We start from the raw sequence: 19413 nt of genomic DNA, 5'->3' as shown, positions 1-19413 counted from the left end.
AGCTGTCCTTCCAGGCCATCACTGGAAATTGTAGACGTGTGCTGTGTTCGAAGCAGACCTGGATGCTATGGCGGAGAAGAATGGTCCCAGCATATTCCAGTGAAGGAAAGTACGTGCCATACGCGACTTCTTGCATGTGCCCAAGAAAGGTGATTTGGAGATAGTGTGCGTGGTAAGGAGACACGTAGCCATGATGGTCGGATACAGTGCAGGCATATGGAGGATGGACAAATTACGGTAGAGTTCCGAGAAAATTATGATTTAGGATGATTAATTTGGAGGAGTTGTTGAGATCATAAACTAAAGAAAAGATTTCAAGGAAGTGTGATTGACTTGATGGGATTAGTTTTTATCTTAGCATGGAAAGGAAGATAAGGATAATTCGTACTTATGCTGATGCTTTGTAGGGCTCAAAATTTGTCTCTTCCTTTTTTTCATTTTCTTCCTCCTTTTTATATATTGGCTGGTAAGACAAAAGATATAACTTGCATAGTTAATTGGAACTAGTTGCAGTTTGGTTTTGAATTACCGAGAATTCTGAAGCAGGTTTAGAACTGGACTTAAATATTTTGGTTTCTGCTTTTTTTCAGAATGTTTACCGTTCAAAGGATACTTGGATGTGTTCCTGTATACATATAATTTTCATTCACGTTAGGATGTGAATGGAGTAACAAATCAGGATCGCTCCACTAGATCAGAGAAATGTAGAAATGTGTTCCAATTTAGGCACTTTTTCCAAAAATACTGAAGTCAGGCTTGTTACAATTGATTAGCGCAGGATTGACACAAGATTTGAAAACCAATTTATATCTAATTTTAAAAAGTGAGAGATATCTCTGATATGGTTCTATGAACTCATCTAAAGTTACCGTTCTACTTTCCAATGTTTACTGTTCTAAGTTGATTCGAATTTAAGCTAAAACCAATCTAACTAGTTCGACTCCATATTTTCGTCGATATCCCCAATTTACATGAGCCAACTGTAATCAGATATGGGTTGCCAGTCAAAACCAGTTTAAATTTTTCCATAGCAGCTTGAATTTCATTCTGAATTACATCAGCCAACAAGGTTTAAAACCTTTTCAACAGACCTCCGCCACGCTGGCCTACCAGACCTAATGCACGCCACATGTACAAATCCAGAGTCGAATTCCTTAAAGAGACGGACCTCCTCAGGCGTCAAAGAAAGCAATTTAGCTTAGTAAGGTGTAGTCAGTATCGGAAAGCCAAATCTAGAAAGCAGCTTAAGATACTCTCGAACCATAGTCTGCACGCGGTGAATACCGCTCAAACTCAAGCGACAGGCTTGATGTTAAGTGAACGGTTTGAAGTAGGGGAAAAAGGGGTCAATTCAAATGACCACGGAGAATTGACGCTTGACTGTATTGGTTACTAACATTTCGAACCACGAAGAGAGGCAAGAGACCAGACTGCGTCAGGGAAGGGATGAAAGCTAACTAGTGTGCGTAGATTGCCTGGTATTGGTGCTTCGGCCTCACCACTGCTTTTACCATGGCTGCACCCAACAATCACCAGCGAAACCGAGAAAAAAACAAGTTTAGTCGGCACACGCTTCCAAGTTCCAGCGTTTTACTATGGTGTAGTAGTTGTATTCTGCTGTCATACAGAACGCGCAAACCAAGTAGTACTACTTAGTGTACTACAAATTCGAAACAGGCGGGATATCGTGATTTCTCCACTATCCTTTTCAATTGTTCTGGTTTACGTACTGGGACTACGTTCTATCCGTTACTCAGATTTCCAACTGGTAACTGATCTTCAGTAATATACTCATAGTGTGCAGAAAAAAATGCTAATCTAATAATTCTGAACAATATTTGCTAAAATGATCGCCGTGATCAGATTGGGCCCTCAATGTCGGCTAGTGAATGAGTGCAATTGAGTGAGAGTGGGTCGGCTGAAACCCCTCGTGTGAAATGACGTTCAGTTGTGGCGGCGAAACAGCTGTAAAAATGTGCAAATAAGCAATTTTGCAAATTGAAGTAAAAGTTACAACTCGGTGACGTCAAACGGAAGTTCTTCATTTATCATTCATAATTTGCGACCACGAGTTTCGGACAAGTGTTGAGAATTGTTTGGGAGTTGAAATAGTGAATGAAGTTACAGACGGGTCGCCAGACATAATTACAATCCAGATTACGTCGATTTAAGCATATAGTGATGCGGGAAGTAGTGAATTGAATGCGCTTTGCCTAGTGTGTAAGTACATCAATTGTATTATCTTTTGAATGCATTGCAGATAGTCTGTTTAGGGATTTGCAAAAGGCACGCAAATTATCTAACGACTAAGCTGAAATCTAGAAGAATCGATGCTCGCTTTGAAGAAACGCTTAATAGTAGTTCTTAGGTCTTCATATCAATGTAATTTAATGCTCACTTAGATGCCAGCTTTATAGGCACAAGGGCAAACCTACGATCCGAAGAATGAGCAAGAATACTGACATTCCAGCATGTTGTAGGCATCCCACATTGGGCGCCCTTTTCGATATCAGTGTTTCAACAGATTGTATTCGTTAGATTTCATTAATATCAGCGTTAGAAATAGATTAATGAGTTTCGTGTTCAGCATCTCTCCATCATCTCCAGATCATTGCTCCATGGCATGTATAATATGTACTCCGCAATGAAATGACACAACCAAGATCTTGACTCTTAACTCCACATTCTCTGCACGCAACTTTCCACTTGAAACTCAAATAACTCGGAGGCACGCGATTCCTCGTCCTCCACCCGTGATCCCCCGCATATCTTTCATTCATAGCATTAGTAGCGCCTGAAACCTTGAACCACCCAGTGACTAATAAATCTTTGATCGCTTTACAACCAACCGGCCAACTGCCCACTTCTATGCGCTCTCCTGCTCCACACCGCCATTAATTCCGACCATTGATTTGACCTTAGCTTCGACCCAATATAAGTTGCCAATTGTTTAATCACCTTTGGTTCTCGTACTAACTGATGCAAGGGGCGCATTACGTACATATCTGTTTGCAGATGAGGAAATATGATACGGATATAGATCACAGTTGGATGATTAGTGTCTGCGGTTACGACAGCTGGTTTACGAAGAATTTTCCAGACTTAGAAAACTGTTTAACACATTATTGTTGGCTACTGTACATAACTTATTAGCGTGTTCTTGGAAGACGGTATGCTGCTGAAATTTCATTTTTTTATACAATACTTGGAAGATCGGAGGGAAGCACATGGATAGTCGGGAAGAAAATAATAACAAGATGTTGACTTGCCTTGATTTTTAAGTGCTGACTAACGCCTTTCTAAAAATAATCTTACTGTAGTCCAATTCAAAAGAAGCAGAATCACATTGAACCGTTTTTAAACCTTGAACCGCCGAAGGGAGCCCGACGGAACCTAACGACCCCAATAGCTACTGTAGTGACCCACATAGGGAGAAGTAATCATTAAATGAGGTAACCAAAGCTACCCAAATTAGCCCACTAACTCTAAAATACTACTTCACAGAAGCGGCCCTCTTGCATACCATTTTCTAAACCAGTTCATTAAGGATTAGCTCTCAATTGTTGCCATTGCTCCATCAAATCATTGAACGAGAAGCATCTACATTTCGGGAGCCAGATCTCATCTCGCCAAATCTGTCAGATTTTAAAGCTCACTCACAAGAAGAGCATCTGACTTCCGAAATATCGATAGATGTACCTATGTGAGGAATAAATGGAAAATGCCCGATGAGTGACGATTTTGTCTAGGGAATGTGGTTTCCAGGCGTTGGTGGTTCCTTTAAATGCAATCGTAAAAACAAAACCGGTCCCAATCAAAATCAGGGTGAAAACCTCAATCCTTGTTCGAACCTCTTAAATCCAAAACCGAGCCACCAAAAAGCTCTAAAAACTGCAAGACAAATCGGTCCAAATTTATCGTGGTGAGCCTTTCTTTAAACGATATTCAAAAGACCATCACCAGCTGATTAATATTAACAGTGATAGTCACAATCTGTAAAATTTCTGAAGTCTCCTTCTGATGTCACCTTTAGATCTGCCCTGATCCTGATGAGATGGAAAAAGTTGGTAATCTATCGAAACAAGACACAAAAGATACGGCGGATGTCTTAATACTTATCATTTACGTTACCATATAATTCGAGATGAGTAACTGCGGCTCGAGCTCTGGTATTTCATTATCAATTATGATTCACTGCCGAAGACGGTGAAATCAAATGGTTCTGAGTATTTTTACATATTCCAAATAATGACAGATAACAAGAGTCATCTATAGCTTCACTCCTCTATTCATTCTGTGGCAGATTTTAAAGCTTTTATTAAAATCGATTCGATATCTGCGTGTTTCGTCTGTTTCTTTTATAAAAGTGGAGAGCTTTCGAAAACCTATTAAAACCACCTCTCCCCGTCCACTGTCTCCCTTCGGAACTATCTACTGAAATTACATCTTGGGCGGGTTACAGCCCTCCCAACTTCCTCCTCCTAAGGCGCGAATTGTCTCCTCCGCCCCTTTGTAGGTGCTCTACTGTTCAAACCTTCTCCTGAATACAATTCACGGTGCCATTTGATGTATTCCATATTCCTTATGATACGAGCATTTGTAGAATGAGCGTCCCCCATCGTCAAGTCCTGCTCGTACAACTAGTTCAAGTTATTCCCTCTCGGTATCAAATCTCAGGCACACAAAGAGTATATGCTCCTCTGTCTTCATATTTAGTTAGTCATTCCAGACAATAGGGGTAATGCTCATGTCTAAAATGATGGAAATATAAACTATATCCGGTCGGAAGTGTCAAATGATACTGAGCATTCCCATGGCTTCGTATATCCAAAACTAGATATATGAAATCAGTCTGCGTGTACACCTCCCCCCAAAATCACCACCTCCCTGAGAGCCCCTCGGCACTTTAGTCACTGTGTACCTTCCAATCGTACAATACTCATATCTCCTCAATTAAAAGTGTCAATAAGTACCATCCCCGCAACCACGACTGCTTCATAGTCTGACTTTGTTCGGAATATGCTCAAATGATATACTGCCGATAGTTTCTTCCTGTACATCTTAATATTAAGTGCTGTCATCCCCACTAGTGCTGCGCATAAAATAGATGTATGCAATATCACTAGGAGCAACCTCTTCGGCAGTTTCACCCTCCTTCGTTAGATATTATGCCGGTTAGCGCATTTACAATTTTCGCTGCTTTCTCGCTCGGATAAGTCAAGTGGTCCTTAAAAGCTAACAGATGATCCAACATAGCTTGGACTCTACTAAACGATGCCTCAAACAAAACCTTAAAACTTCCTTCAACTTACGATTACGAACTAATGCAGTCTCACATTTGTTTCATGCTAACTCGACCCATGTAATACCAACCACACCCTGATCAGTCTGACTGAGGTTTTGCATGTCCAAACGATATCCCAAGATGCCACTACAATAGTGGTATCATCCGCGCAGCCAATAAGTGTAGCTTGTAGCGGTAATTTTTGTCTGTTCCACGTTATCGTACATCACATTGCAAAGTAATGGGCCTGGTACTTATCCTTGGGGCACTCCACCGAATAACAAATATTCAACTAAGCTTACGGCAGTCCATTCACGAAATAGGCCGCAATGATTTACTGATTTTCCTCATATCGGGAGTGATTATAGCACAGTAGTTTCTTGTACCGCTCTGTTGCTTCAATTGCTTCCTTAACCAGACTAATCCCAGGGTTGATGGTATCCATTGTTGACCAAGCAGCATGAAAACTAGCCTGATACTTCGACATGCTTTCTGTTGTCTCTATAATTAAGAACAACTTTCCACATATAATACGCTTCCGGAGCTTTCCCTTACCATCTAGGAAAAAAATGAGGCGTTACGAAGATGCCTTACCTGTGTCAGTATTCGGTACAAACATCAACATCTACTTTTTTGCTCTGACTTAGGAAAATGCCTCTTTCAAGCAGTTGTCAAAGGATCTTCAGAGTGCCTTATTGGCTCCTAGTTTTGCGCAGGCAATGGTGTAAACTCGTCTTCTTTCGCAGCTGGAACGTTCTCTGAAAACAGAGTGGTCACTATCTTGCATAATAACGTTGGGTGCTTAGTCTTCGCGGCTCTGCTCCCTTTGGCTTAGTCATTACAGTTCCTTGCATTCCCTTCATCTGCATACTAAGCTTATCCTATACCATGCCACAGTGGTCCAAGAAATCGTATGTGGTCCCACACGTTTCTGTGGTGCTGATGATGTCATTACTGTACACATCAGCATTTTCACCAGCCAGCCACGCAAAATTGGTTGTCCTAGTTTCCTTCGGCACGGAAAAGGCAAGGACCATTGTACATCACTTTCTACAAAGAAGGAACCCAGTACTGAGCGCTGTGGGACGCGTGACGATGACGGCATACTCTTTAGGTGCCTCATTCGTATCGTTTCAAAGGGTTCTTTGGACAGGTGACTTTCGATTAGCAATCCATTCCCAGTGGATTTACGCCATAATATTTGCTTAATGACTTCATGAACCTTCATTATCATATCTATGGTATCTCTCATAGAAAATCCTTTGCGAAAACGTAGTGGTAGTTCCGTTAAGCTATCCCTATATTCTGTAATAGAGAAAGATCTTTTATACATGATCCTCTCCTCCTTCGGAGGTAAAATAAGTCTCTGCCCCTTCAAACGAGCGGAAACCTTATTTTGCCATGAAATGATAAACCAAGTCCGACTAACATCAAGTTTTCCGACTCTCTTGAGAGCCAAATTTTCCCGTCGTACTGGAAATTTGATTTTTTTCTAAATTGGAAGATTTGCATTCCATCTTCATTCTACCATGAACAACTGGAACGTAAACCCATTTGATCTTTAGTGGGCCAACAGCTCACTTTCCAAATTGTTACATACGATCGACAAGATGCCTTGTGAACTGAACTCCACTTTGTTTATTATTGCCTGCTCAATGATGTGAATGGTCATGTAGCGCGCATGACCATCGCATAGTAGCAGTTTTATCGGGTAAATCTTTCTTTTCACGTGCTTGATCCGCATTGCGCTCTCCCATTCACCCTTTTGAAATAGCAGTAAAAATAATTTCAAGATATGTTTCGGCCGATATTCAACGTTATTGTACGCCTTTTTCTATGTGTACTATGAGAGAAGGTACCACCTCACCACTAGTGTCAATGCGTGCCAATACCATAGATCCTTGCAGATCCTAGGAAAGCTTGCTGAAAGATGTTTCACTTCCCTGACTTCTCCATTTGGACCCTGGCATGGAGAAGAAAATCACACACACACTGACAAACTGATCTTATCTTTTCCGTGGGAAGGAGGTTGGTATACACAACAATTGCACCAATGATATTAGCAAATCTCTTATTCCGTTAATCGAAGTATAAGCCTTCGAGTGTTACTCCTATTTGGTTCGTATATTATTCTGATGATGATGATGATATTATTCTCAGAAGTATTAGCAGCTTTTGCTCTCAATTACCCCATGCTCATATTTACTCCAGTTTATTCTATAGTTCATTATCATTAACGGCGCAACAACCGGTATCCGGTCTAGATCTGCCTTAGTAACTCCAGACATCCCGGTTTAGCCTCGAGATCCACCAATTCGATATCTCTAAAAGCTGTCTGCCATACTAACCTACACCATCGCCGCTTCTCAGGCAGGGTCCGCCACGTCTTCTTTTTCTACCATAGATATTGGTCCTTATAGACCCTCATCTATACGGATTAAGTGACCCGCTCACCGCAACCTGTTGAGCCAGATTTTATTCACAACCAGACGGTCGTGGTATCGCTCATAGATTTCAGCGTTATGTAGGCTACGGAATCGTCCATCCTCATGTAGTGGGGCCAAAAATTCTTCGGAGGATATACAGCAATACATAAGGACTGGCAGATCATTGTCTTGTACAGTAAGAGCTTTGACACTATGGTGAGACGATTCGAGCGAAACAGTTTTTGTAAGCTGAAACAGGCTCTGTTGGCAGCCAATAATCGTGCGCAGATTTCTTCGTCATAGCTGTTATTGGCCAGGGTCAGGTTAAAGAGGACATATGATAAGGCATCCCCTTCTCTTGGACCGTGGTTGATGTTAAATGGTCTCGAGAGTTATCCTGTTGCTTTTATCTGGTCTCGTACACTGGTCAGGGTCGGCCTTATCAGTCTTACCAATTTTGACGGGATGCCGAATTTTCCAGTTTTACTCTGGCTATGCTATATAGGTTGCCTGGCAACTTATATAATAATTTTTAAGCCGATGAATTGTTCGGACCGTTGCTTCCATGCTTAGTAGTGGCAGCATTTGTCTGTCGTCTTAAGTTTGCCGCACCTCCAACTCACCGATATTTTGGTTGTTGAACAGTTCATCACAATACTCAACCCATCGCTCCAAGAAGCCCATTCTGTCGGAAATCAGATTTCCGTCTTTGTCTCGGCAGGATGACTATCAAGGTGTACAAGGCTTCATCCTTCTGAGTTGTTGGTAAAACTTGCGCGCTTGATACGGTTGCTCCCCGAGTTCATAGACTTGTTGATTCTCCGAGGCTTGCTTTTTCTGTCTGTGAAGTCACTTCTCCGCTCGCCGGAACTCGTGATTAGTAAGTCTCCGCGTGTGCCTGCGTCCTTTGAGAATGCAACATTACTCGGTATGCAGCATTCTTCCGTTCCATTGGTAGCTTACATTCATAGTCCAATCAACCGTTCCGGCTTTTCTTCCGGCTGAGGCCAAGTATGTCTGTGGCCGTATCAATGATAACGCCCCTCAAGTGGTTATGAATATCATTTGTTGATTCTTCTTCTCTAGGACATCTGTTAGCTGCAGTTATTCCCCATCATATTTATTACGGAGGGCTCTGTTGTGAATGGCTTCAGTATTCACTCTCGCCTGATTGTCAGAGGGGATTGTAGGCGGCGTTGTAACTCCAACTCGGAGCATTATGCCAACGAGATAGTGATCCAAGTCTACGTTGGCTACCCTATATGTTTTAACTTTCATCAAGGCTGAGAGGTGGCAGTGTTCAATCAACACGTGATCAATTTGAGTGAAAGTGGTCCGGTCTGGAGAGGCCCGTATATGTTTGTGGATCACTTTTCGCGCAAACTAGGTATTTCCTACAACAATTTCGTGTGGCACCGCTAACTAAATAATCCGCAGCCCGATAGTTGCCAACGGTTAACCGGACTTTTTGGAGAAATTTGCACCGGTTTGAATCCAACCAAACATACAACAAAACCTTTTGTTCGTGCAAAGTTAATTTCAAAGCGGGTACAGGTACTTCACCTTGCCTTCGAGCTGAACACTGCCGTTTTACATTTTCATGCAGAATACATACTTGTCTTCATCGAAAAGGTAGACAAAAGCGTGGCTTCTGCCTGTTTCGGAAATAACTTTAGAAGTCCTGACTGGAGAAACTTTAACAGAACGGAGATAATTATATAATTTCAAAGGAACCGCTTGAATTTTACCGCGAGTCTGGTCTTTCCTTCCTGCGACCCTGTCAGTAACTATCCCTTGTAGACATCCTGCAAAACCTTTAGTATGGAGATGAAAATACCTCAAGCTATCCAACCTTCTTTGTTTCTCTGTGGGAAATCATGGAGTATTCAAGCATCCAGTTTACCAGCAAAACTGTAGACATGCATTTCAATTCAATCCTGGCTCCTCTTTGTATCTTTGTCATCAATCAGTTATAATTAATCATCATCTTCTACCGACAATGGCCACCCTATCTTAAGATATCGTTCTCGACCAAGGAAGTAAGCAGACCTTGTTGACATGATAGTTAGTTTACTACTTCCGCGTTTTGCTGTGTTGAGACCGAAATTAAACTTTTATAACAAGCGATACCCCCGGCTCGGACTTAAGATTTCCGCGATTCCCAAACAGAAATCAAGCAATGCCTATTTACGGGTAAACATGAAAGCTGATACCATGTTCACATTCACTTTCGTCAACATCCAACAAAATTGCGATAATTTTTTTTGCTTATATGTACAAATATTTCACTTCAATCAAAATCTAACTTATTCTATTCGAGCTAATATATGGTTGCCATAAAGACCTTCGCTCCATAGTCCACGGTTTCACGCAAGTGTTACAGTCAGGTTTTTTCTAAATTACAAAAATAAAACGCAATAGCGAAATTTGTTAATAAACAGTAAAGCATCGAGCCTATCTTGGAACCTCAGGACTATTTTTTCAATGAGATTGGAAACATCGCCTACGTATATTATTCCTTCGAATTACGCTTGAAAGCTTCTTCAAATTGTGATCATTCTTTCTTGGAAGCTGGTACTTCATAATAACTTATAAATTTTCGATGAAATTTACATCAGGATAATGTCATTTTCCTCCTTCTAATCACACTAGAGTCAGTTTCGTTGTTTCGAGTTATTTTGTTCTTGCAGGGACCAATCAGGCTTTAATATTTTTATCTACACCAAAATTAACGTTTATAATTTTTGAGAATTTTAACCAAACATTTAAAATCGCCCTCTACGTAGCACCTCCAGATATTCATTTTTACAAGGCCTTTGGTCTACTTCAAGGGGGCTTGAGCTCGTAATCTCTGATCATATCGACGGTAGCATCAACTCCCTTCTTGATAAATTCGACCTTGGCTTCTCGCAGGTATAGAATGATATGTTTTCTGAACCGCTGTACCGCTCTTCTGATTGTAAATTGATTCGGTAATGACGTCTTAATTAGTCAGTACTACGATAGCGTTAAAAAAAGAGATACGAATATCCTTGAATCTACTATTAAAAAACGCGTCAGACTGTAACCTAAATTGGGTAAATTTGGTCCTGTAAGTCAGTACATGACACTGGTTAATCATTAGGCAATTGGCATTGTCCCCTTCATTCCACCCATAAGTTCCCTATGCGTTTCATCGTGCCACAGTGCTTCCTGAGGCGCCCCACTTCGTTCCCTATCTGGCGTCCCAGCGATAGTTGATCACCACAGATCGCTTTGTTAACGTTGAAGTCCCTAACAGCACCCCACCATCTGCATTTTTAAAACCTAACTGGATGATAAGATTTTGGATTCCGAGTTTTGGGTAGGGCAAAAATGGATGGTATCTGGGGCGTTATTAATTCTGCCTTCCATACCAAACCCATCTTTTCCTCTTCCTCTCCTCGTTACGGCTGTATTACCTTACGCATCTTTCCACTGAATGCAAGCCAATCTAATATTTTCTGTGCACAACCTCTGTTTTAGTCACTCCCACGACCTCCTGTATAAGGAATTTTTCCACAGATTATTGCAGTTTTCCCTTATCTCTTTTCCATTATTTCCGGTAGCTCTTATCACCTGGCCTAACGATCCCAGCCCTCCCCCTCCCCGAAAAAACCCATTCACCCTTCTCTCAACCTCATTGGAAATTCATTACTCTTGATTTTGTTCTTTCCTCCTTACGCCGCCCTCCTTCATCTTCTAAGTAGCTACGGTTCAATGTCGGTCCTTGGACTCTTAAAATCTTCGTCTGCATCCTTCTCGTTCTATTCTCAAAGGTAGTCATTTTCCTAACCTGTGGAAAGAAGAGGCTCTCATTATCCCTATACACTAAAGTGGTGATCATAAATTCTTTTTGTTCGGAAAAATTTTGACGGATATGGGTATAACTGGCTGACCGCCCCCATTGGCCACGTTCTACCTAGAAAGCAACACAGCTTTGTGAAATCTCCAGCTTCGTGGTCAAATGTCTCTTCAGAAAGTACACATTATCTATATGGATTTCTCTATGGTCCTTAACTCCATTAATAGCACGATAACTTTATCCAAATTCTCCACAGTTAATATTTCCCTATCATTCATTACAAGGTTCCCTTACTACCTCTCTAACCTATATTGCATCTGTCAATGGTTGGATATCCCGTTCCTTTTCCCCCAGTAGTGGCCCAAATGGATCCATTCTGAGTCCACGAAGTTCCACTCTTGTTACTGTTTTTTGCTTGCATTACACCAATGAACGACGCCAGACAGCTTTTAGGGATATTGAATTGCTGGACCTCGGCGCAAAACCGGGATGTCTGGGGTTCCTTATTAAGGCCGGCCGAGACCAGATACCGGTTGTTGGCCGTTGATGATGATGATGATTACGCCAATGAACTATTTTCCTCCATAGCTTCGCCAATAGGCTGTGAATCCCTTCCTAGTTCGATGGATTGGATCTTGCTCACTAATTCTCTATAAACGTGATGGCCCTTAACCCTCGCAAATGCCATCCGTTTTACTACTCTCTCAAAACTTTTCCCACTCTACTTTCCTAGTCTCTTGGCTGCCACTCTTCATCATTCCGGACTATCACACAAGAGTTCCGCTTTGATAGACTAGATCTAAAATAAATTTCTGTTTTTTAGAGAGATATTGTCTTCAGTCTCTTCATAAAGATCTTAGTCGCACCCGAGAAGAACGCATCGTTCCTGTTACAACTGTGACTATTATAATGAAAAAAAATACAAAGTTTATTTTTTAAATGCCGAATAGAAATCTTTTTTTTAATCCTCATATACCGGAATTTCGAAGACCAGTTGTCCTCTTGCTCAATGAGTTTTTGTCTGAACTGCTTATGGTTCAGGTTGTCCTTAAATACCTAAATCCAGACGTTAGTTGCTAGTTAATTTTATTACCTGTTTCCTAACTCACTGTTAATTCTTTTTGCCTCCCGTATCTTGTGAATGATGAAACTCTCTAATGTGTCCAATTTGCGGAAGTCATTATACTCCTTAATTACCTTCAGATTATCCTTGGTTATTACATGTTTCTCCTCGATGATGTGTCTGGCTATCAACGATTTGAGGGCATGTATTGGTCTGCTTTTTGCTTTCGCCAAATTTATTTCCCTTATATGTTCGTTGAACCTCGTTGTTATCTTCTAGTTTGCGCTATATATGATTTTTCACAATCGGTGCAGGATATCTGATAGATTCCGCTTTTCTCGCTGTCTTCCTTAGGGTCCTTGACGCTTCCTAATCGTGTCTTCCGTTGATGTAGTCTGCTGGTAGATATCACTTCGATGTCGCGTTTCCTTAGAATGTTTTTCATCGCGTAGCTAATTTGGGAATGGGTGATAGGAATTCCACGTGTTTAGATAGTCCCCTTTGTGTAAAAAATGTCGTCAGGTTATTGCTTTCCACTTTCGTCATTTTTTTTACTGATTATTCCATCTATGGTCTTCCTGCTGAACTCGTTCTTTTCCTTTTCTCATTGTTTAAACGTTCCTCTGATAAAGACGTAGTTAGCATAGCGTTGTACGGTGCCATTTTTTGTAAAAAGAAGTGATATGATGATTATGGGATTATATCCTACCAACATCACAATACTGAGGACAAATGGTCCTCGAAATATCGATATATGAGGATTAAAAAAATTCAATATTCGGCATTTAAAAAATAAAATTTGTCTTTTTTTCTTCATTATAAAATAAGCCGAAAAAACGACACACACAACTCAAAAAATAATAATGAAGTTACATTATAAAGTGGCTTTAATCGACCACGCTCGCCAACAAATCCTCTGATTCCAACTTAATGTCCTTCAACTTACCGATAACCCTAACCAATTTTTTTCTAGAGTATCCTCGCCCTCCTAGATACCTGGTGTACACAGTGGAGATTAGCCAGAACTTACTACATCCTTGGTTATGGGTTTAGGGGAAACCATACATTTTTAGGGTTTATTAGTCTATTGAAATCAAACTGCAATTATAGATGTGTTTTCAACGACTGTGCTATTTTCCACTACAAACTAGAAGAAGGGTTTCGAATCACTTGGAATAACTTTGCTTTCATAACCCTCCTTATCGAGAATAACTGTTGCATTGCGTTTATCAGCTTTCGTATTATTAATGAAAGTATTTTTCCCCAAACCCTTCAATGATTTGGTTAACATCACACTCTAAAATCTCTTGCAAAATTATCTGGGATCTTTTCAAGACGCGAACTACTTTAAAGATACGACAATGTCTCTCCATTTCTACTATATAACAAACCAAACGATTTTGAAGCATCCAACTCATTTTTTACTCGTGAGTTCCCGCAAATTTCCATTACTACTTATTCACATGAAACCAGTCCAAGGACTGATACCATTGTATTCAACCCAATATCTCCACTTATAATTAGTTCTCGTCACCGCAACCCATCAGATCTAAATAATACCCGCTTCGAAATAATGAACAAAACCACGAAAAGTACCACACTTGGCAATTTATATATAAGAAAGAAGCAAAGCACCTTTTTCTCCACACTTGATTTATTTTCTTAGTAATTTAATCTGTCGATTTGATTAACATTTACTAGGAACGGTATCTGGCGGAAAAGATAATAACATTTACTACCATCGAACAACCTCCATACCGCAGTCGATCTAATGTTGCTCCGCGTTTTTATTTGTGTATATTTGAATGTAGGAGACAAATATAAACTATCCAGAAAACGGTCTCGTGCACTTTATAGGTGCAATGAAGACGACGACTGTTGTTTTGGAAGCTTGTTTGTAAATATGGGAGGACAGACAGACAGAAGACTTGAAACACAGTAACATTTTGTGCATACTTAGAAGATATACAATATTTACAGCTGAGAAGAATAATAAATTACAAAACTTTTATTAGTAATTTTAGTAGTGATTACAGCTGTTACAGCTGCGTATACTTTCCTGATAATCATGAGGAAAGGCGGAATGGAAATAATTCGAAGAAGAGATAGGTGACCCTTGAGAACAACAACAATGTTTTGACACATGTCGCTTCAGACGATGCCACGTACATCATTACAAAGCATTGAAGTTTACAAGCAACCATACCCTATCGCCTCTCTCAATATTTCCCCACGTAATTTCACTTAGCATGGTAAACTGTCTCCAGGTATAACCAAAAGGTAGACTATGATGCCACTTAATAGAGGTAAAGAAGATGGAAATTTGTAAATTACTTGACCAAAATCGAGTTATATACATACACATATTCTAAGTAGTATAGACCTTTGATACTCTAAACTCTCCAAATCTTAAGTTCATACTTTTTAAAAGATTATGGCCCTATATTGGGATTTTCTAATATTCCCAGATTTGGTCACCCTATTGCTATTTTCAATATTTATCTGCTGTAACAGTCCTGTTCTGTGTTCTTAACAAGAATACGACCCGGTGTACTTCATATCTTGAGCACAGACTACTAGGTACCTGAGTTGATTAATTTAAATCATTTGATTTAAATTCAAATCATTTGATTTAAATCAATGATTTATATCAACTGATTTTTTATAAAAAATGATGATTTAAATCAAATTTCATTTTTTTCATTGAACGGAAATTCGTAGAGAAGAAGGTGAACTATGAGACCATGGCTCGGGAAAGCAAAGAAATTTGGCGTCTCGGAAAAGTGGTTCTAGTTCCCATAATATTTTCAGCTACAGACACTGTACTAAAATCCTACACGCCTTCCCTTGATATCTTCTCATTCAGTCTGGTTCAAACCATGCAGAAGGACACCATTCTGCATACCTGTTCGATGTTGCGGGGTGTTCTCGACGGATTCTCCCATTAACTTACCATCGGCAATTACAAATGAATAAGAAATTCAATCAACAAGAACTATTTACTAAAACAGGAACCCCAATTTGGCCGCAAATTCACTATCTGGCCTGCTCCGAAGATTGGACCAGAAAAGTAATAGAAAGTCACTCTCCAATTGGTCCGATCTCCCATCAAATGAATGGCGGATTCAAAGCTTGCTCAATTCCAAACGAAATGAAAAAAAATCGAGGAAATCCAATACGATATTCCACCTCAATTAACATTCATACTTTGCGACAGCAAAGATATTACTTTGAAAATGTTTTATAATCTGGACGAGATACTCTCGCATCTCTTTAATATCCAAATCATTGTCAATATACCTTCTTCATTCTCATTATCAGTTTTTAAGTCCAATCGCATTCTTGTCATATCTGATGCGTTATTCGTAATTAAATTTACAAGTCTACATTTCTACTCATTTCTGCATTTTTCTATTAAATTATCAACTCCATGAGGTTTTCCAGATATGCCGATGCTTTCCAATAAATACACTTCGCCAAATTCAGTAGTAACGCAGCTGAAAATGATAGGATCAATGTGAACATTTGACCACACATCAAATGGCAAATCAACTGTGTGATCTTCTCTTTCATCAAGTAATCTCTTCCCCAGATCAAATTATAATTGTGGGTGATACCCAATCACAGCTAAGCTGCTGGTAATTGCATCTATAACTTTCGCAATTTGCCTATCCAACTGTTACTTGAGCTCATATGAAATTCTTACAACACATGTTGACAATGGTGTTGAGGTTTGCACTTTTTTCGGGGGGAAGTCTCCTTCAGATGTCAATTCCTCCTTTCGTTTTTTTCCAAGTTCGCTCTGCAATGGGCTGTCAACGATCCGTTTGGTACTCATAGGGTTCTCGTCGGGAAGCGCAGTTGTTTCTGCTTCCTGCGGAGTTTCTCTTACTTTACATGTCCGCCTATAGTATGAAATCCTGTCCAGGAGTTCCTCTAGTTCCATTAGCCCGTTTTTAACTCCCTTGTCGAAGTTTTTCTAGGGGAACGTCGCAGATCGCATGTGCATCCTCTTTCCTTTTCAGCTTGCGCCAGAGTAGTCGGCAGTTTTCCTACTCGGCTTATATTCGAAACCATTTGATTAGTTTCAGCAGTTTCCACTGTGCCTCTTTCCATTATGGTCTGGGTTCCTGACTCCGTTGCAGGTGCCGCATCACTTTGCGAGTCCTTCTCTCCGTCTGCGCGTCCCGATGTCACGTCGGGTATTTCAGCCCTTGTTGCGCCAGCTCGCTCTCCACTTCCAGTATCTCCTCGTTTCATTTGTTTTTATTCTCCATCGCATCGTGTGCAAGGGAGCGAGCCGCAATAGTCAGGAACGGGTATTCCCTCGGGGACAAAGCCCCTACACCAGTTCCCCGAGACCTAACCTACGATTAGCTGATCCCAGAACTCACGGACGGATCAGCGCTCGCTCGAGGCAACGCGGTCTACTAATACCGGTTCAATGCAGACTACCCGACCAGGGTCCCGAAGGGGCTGGCTCCTGGGCTGATCCTGACACTTTTTTCAGGGGTAGTGAATACGTTAAAATATTTTCTACTGAGCTGGTACTCGGTCTTAATTCTATAGCATTTGTTGCAGTTGCAAGTACGTCGACCTCATAGTTTCCAGTTGATTCATCTTCATTCATCCATTAACGACAACTTTGAGGGAATCTCAGGATTTTTACTTTGCCATTTTAGGTCGGCGTTCCATGCAACGCGTTCGCGGCGGAATAGAAAAATTATTGGAGTTCCCCGTGAATAGTTCCTAGCACTCGTTGATGTCGGAAATGATATACTCTTAATTAGGGGTTTTATTCAAAATTTCCCTTGATAGCTTTTCCGCTCTGCTGCGAAAGCATAGGATAGAACATCGACCTAACTGTTGCTAGTGCAAAAAATAGAAGCTTTTTAAGGTTTTGTGTGAAACAAAACCTTATTAGAATCGAGACGGTGTCTGTCTGTCCGTCTGTCCGTCTGTCTGTCTGTCTGCCTGTCTGTCTGTCTGTCACACCCGATTTATTCGCAAACGACTAGACCGATTGTCACGAAAATTGGTGAGAGTATGTAATCTGGTGATCCCTTTACATGCAGTAAGTGGCGCCATCTTGTGTTAAGTTTAAGGGGGGCTCCCCATACATGTGAATGGAGGGTGCAAATTTTTTTTTCACAGAATGTAGCCATGTAGGGTATCAAATGAAAGGTCTCAATTAGTACTTTTCGAACCTGGTTCAATATTTGATATTAGATGAAACATAGGGGAGTGAGGGTTCAAAATATGACCCCCAAAAAGTGTAACAGGTCTCGTTCTCAGAACCTATCCAACCGAAAAATCTGAAAAAAATCACAGTGATGCATCTCTATGAAATCTAGGCCTCAAAATATATCCGGTTCCGATATCTGCACAAATAAAGTTAATAATAGTATATTTCCACATTTTAGAAATTTACCCGGCACCCCCCTTATGTTCATCCTAGAAGTACAAAATTTGGCATGCGTGTAATGAAGAACATAATGCACAGTTTGGTCAAGTTTGAAGAAAATGCAACAATTATTAACAAAGTTATAGGGGGTGAAACTTTACCATTTTTTGTGAATTTCGTGCACTCTACAACCTGCATCATCATCACATATCAATTCGTCAATACCACAACGAAATGAGTTCTTATGAATTGGGTCGCCGAGAATTATTTTGTTTTAGTTTTTTAGTTATTTGTCAGCCAGACATGTGTGTATGTAGGTATATAATAGATGCGTGCTAATGAACTTTGCGGGTAGTGCCTAATTCAAATAGATATAAGAAGTTAATCGGAAATATGGGTACGATCAATTTATATACGTGTATATATGTGTACAGTATTCGGTAATAGGCAGTTTGTTTGTTTAGGGTGAGCGTGATATGTATGGCTGTAATATGTACGTATGTCTCGTAGTTTGGAAAAATATGAAGGATTATGTTGGATTTGTAGCTATATACGGACAGAAAAATGTGCGTTGAAGTTTTTCACATAAGATGAACACAAAACCTTTATACCCGAAGCGCGAGCTTCCGGTATTCCGACTTGTTTGACACTAGCTTTCTAGCTAACAGTCAGTAAAGTCAATATCCACCATTTATAGTTTAATTAGGACAAATTTATAATCAATACAAATAAATAAAACAAAATTATAATTCATTTTATTCAAAAAAAGAAAAACAAAACTGCCAAAAACAAAAAAAGTCCTTAATCAAATGCTAAAAATACTGTGTTATTGACTGCAGACCAGACAACATTGAATCAGCTTCTAGTTTAAAATCTGCACGTTTTCAACTATTAGGACCAGCCCTTTATATACATAGCTGCTGATTTTCAACCTTCCGATGATCAGCACTAGGGTTATGATTTTTTTTTACATTCAACCATAAACTCAACATCAAACCGCATTGGTCAAAAGGAAAGAGACCGTTGAGACTGTTGATAATTTCTCCTATCTAGGGTCGAAAATCACAACCGATAGCAGCTACGACAATGAAATCCACGCACGGTTGTTTGCAGCCAACTGAGCCTATTTCAACTTACAAAAACTGTTTCGCTCGAAACGTCTCACCATAGGGTCAAAGCTCTTACTGTCCAAGACTATGATCTTGCCAGCCCTCATGTAGTTATTCCTCGGAGACTTGGGGTCTTAGCAAGAAAAATTGCGAACTCTTGGCCGCGTTCGAAATAAGAATTCTCCGAAGAATTTTTGGCCCCCTACATGAGGATGGACGATTCCGTAGCCTACACAACGACGAAGTCTATAAGGGCAATATCTATGGTAGAAAAAGAAGACAAGGCAGACCCTGCCTGAGATGG

General features: G+C 40.3%; 1 protein-coding gene across 1 annotated transcript in view; it reads left to right on the top strand.

The window, feature by feature from the left end:
- The first annotated feature begins 1563 nt into the window (after positions 1 to 1563).
- Positions 1564 to 19413, top strand: part of LOC119654194 (innexin inx1) — a 71962-nt gene continuing 54112 nt past the window's right edge. Inside the window, exon 1 of the mRNA XM_038059390.1 lies at positions 1564 to 2220. The gene's annotated coding sequence lies outside the window, so the exon portion shown is untranslated. The remainder of the gene's footprint in view (positions 2221 to 19413) is intronic.

Source organism: Hermetia illucens, chromosome 4, assembly GCF_905115235.1.
Source record: "Hermetia illucens chromosome 4, iHerIll2.2.curated.20191125, whole genome shotgun sequence".
Classification (NCBI taxonomy): domain Eukaryota; kingdom Metazoa; phylum Arthropoda; class Insecta; order Diptera; family Stratiomyidae; genus Hermetia; species Hermetia illucens.
This window is presented reverse-complemented; position numbering and strand designations above follow the sequence as displayed.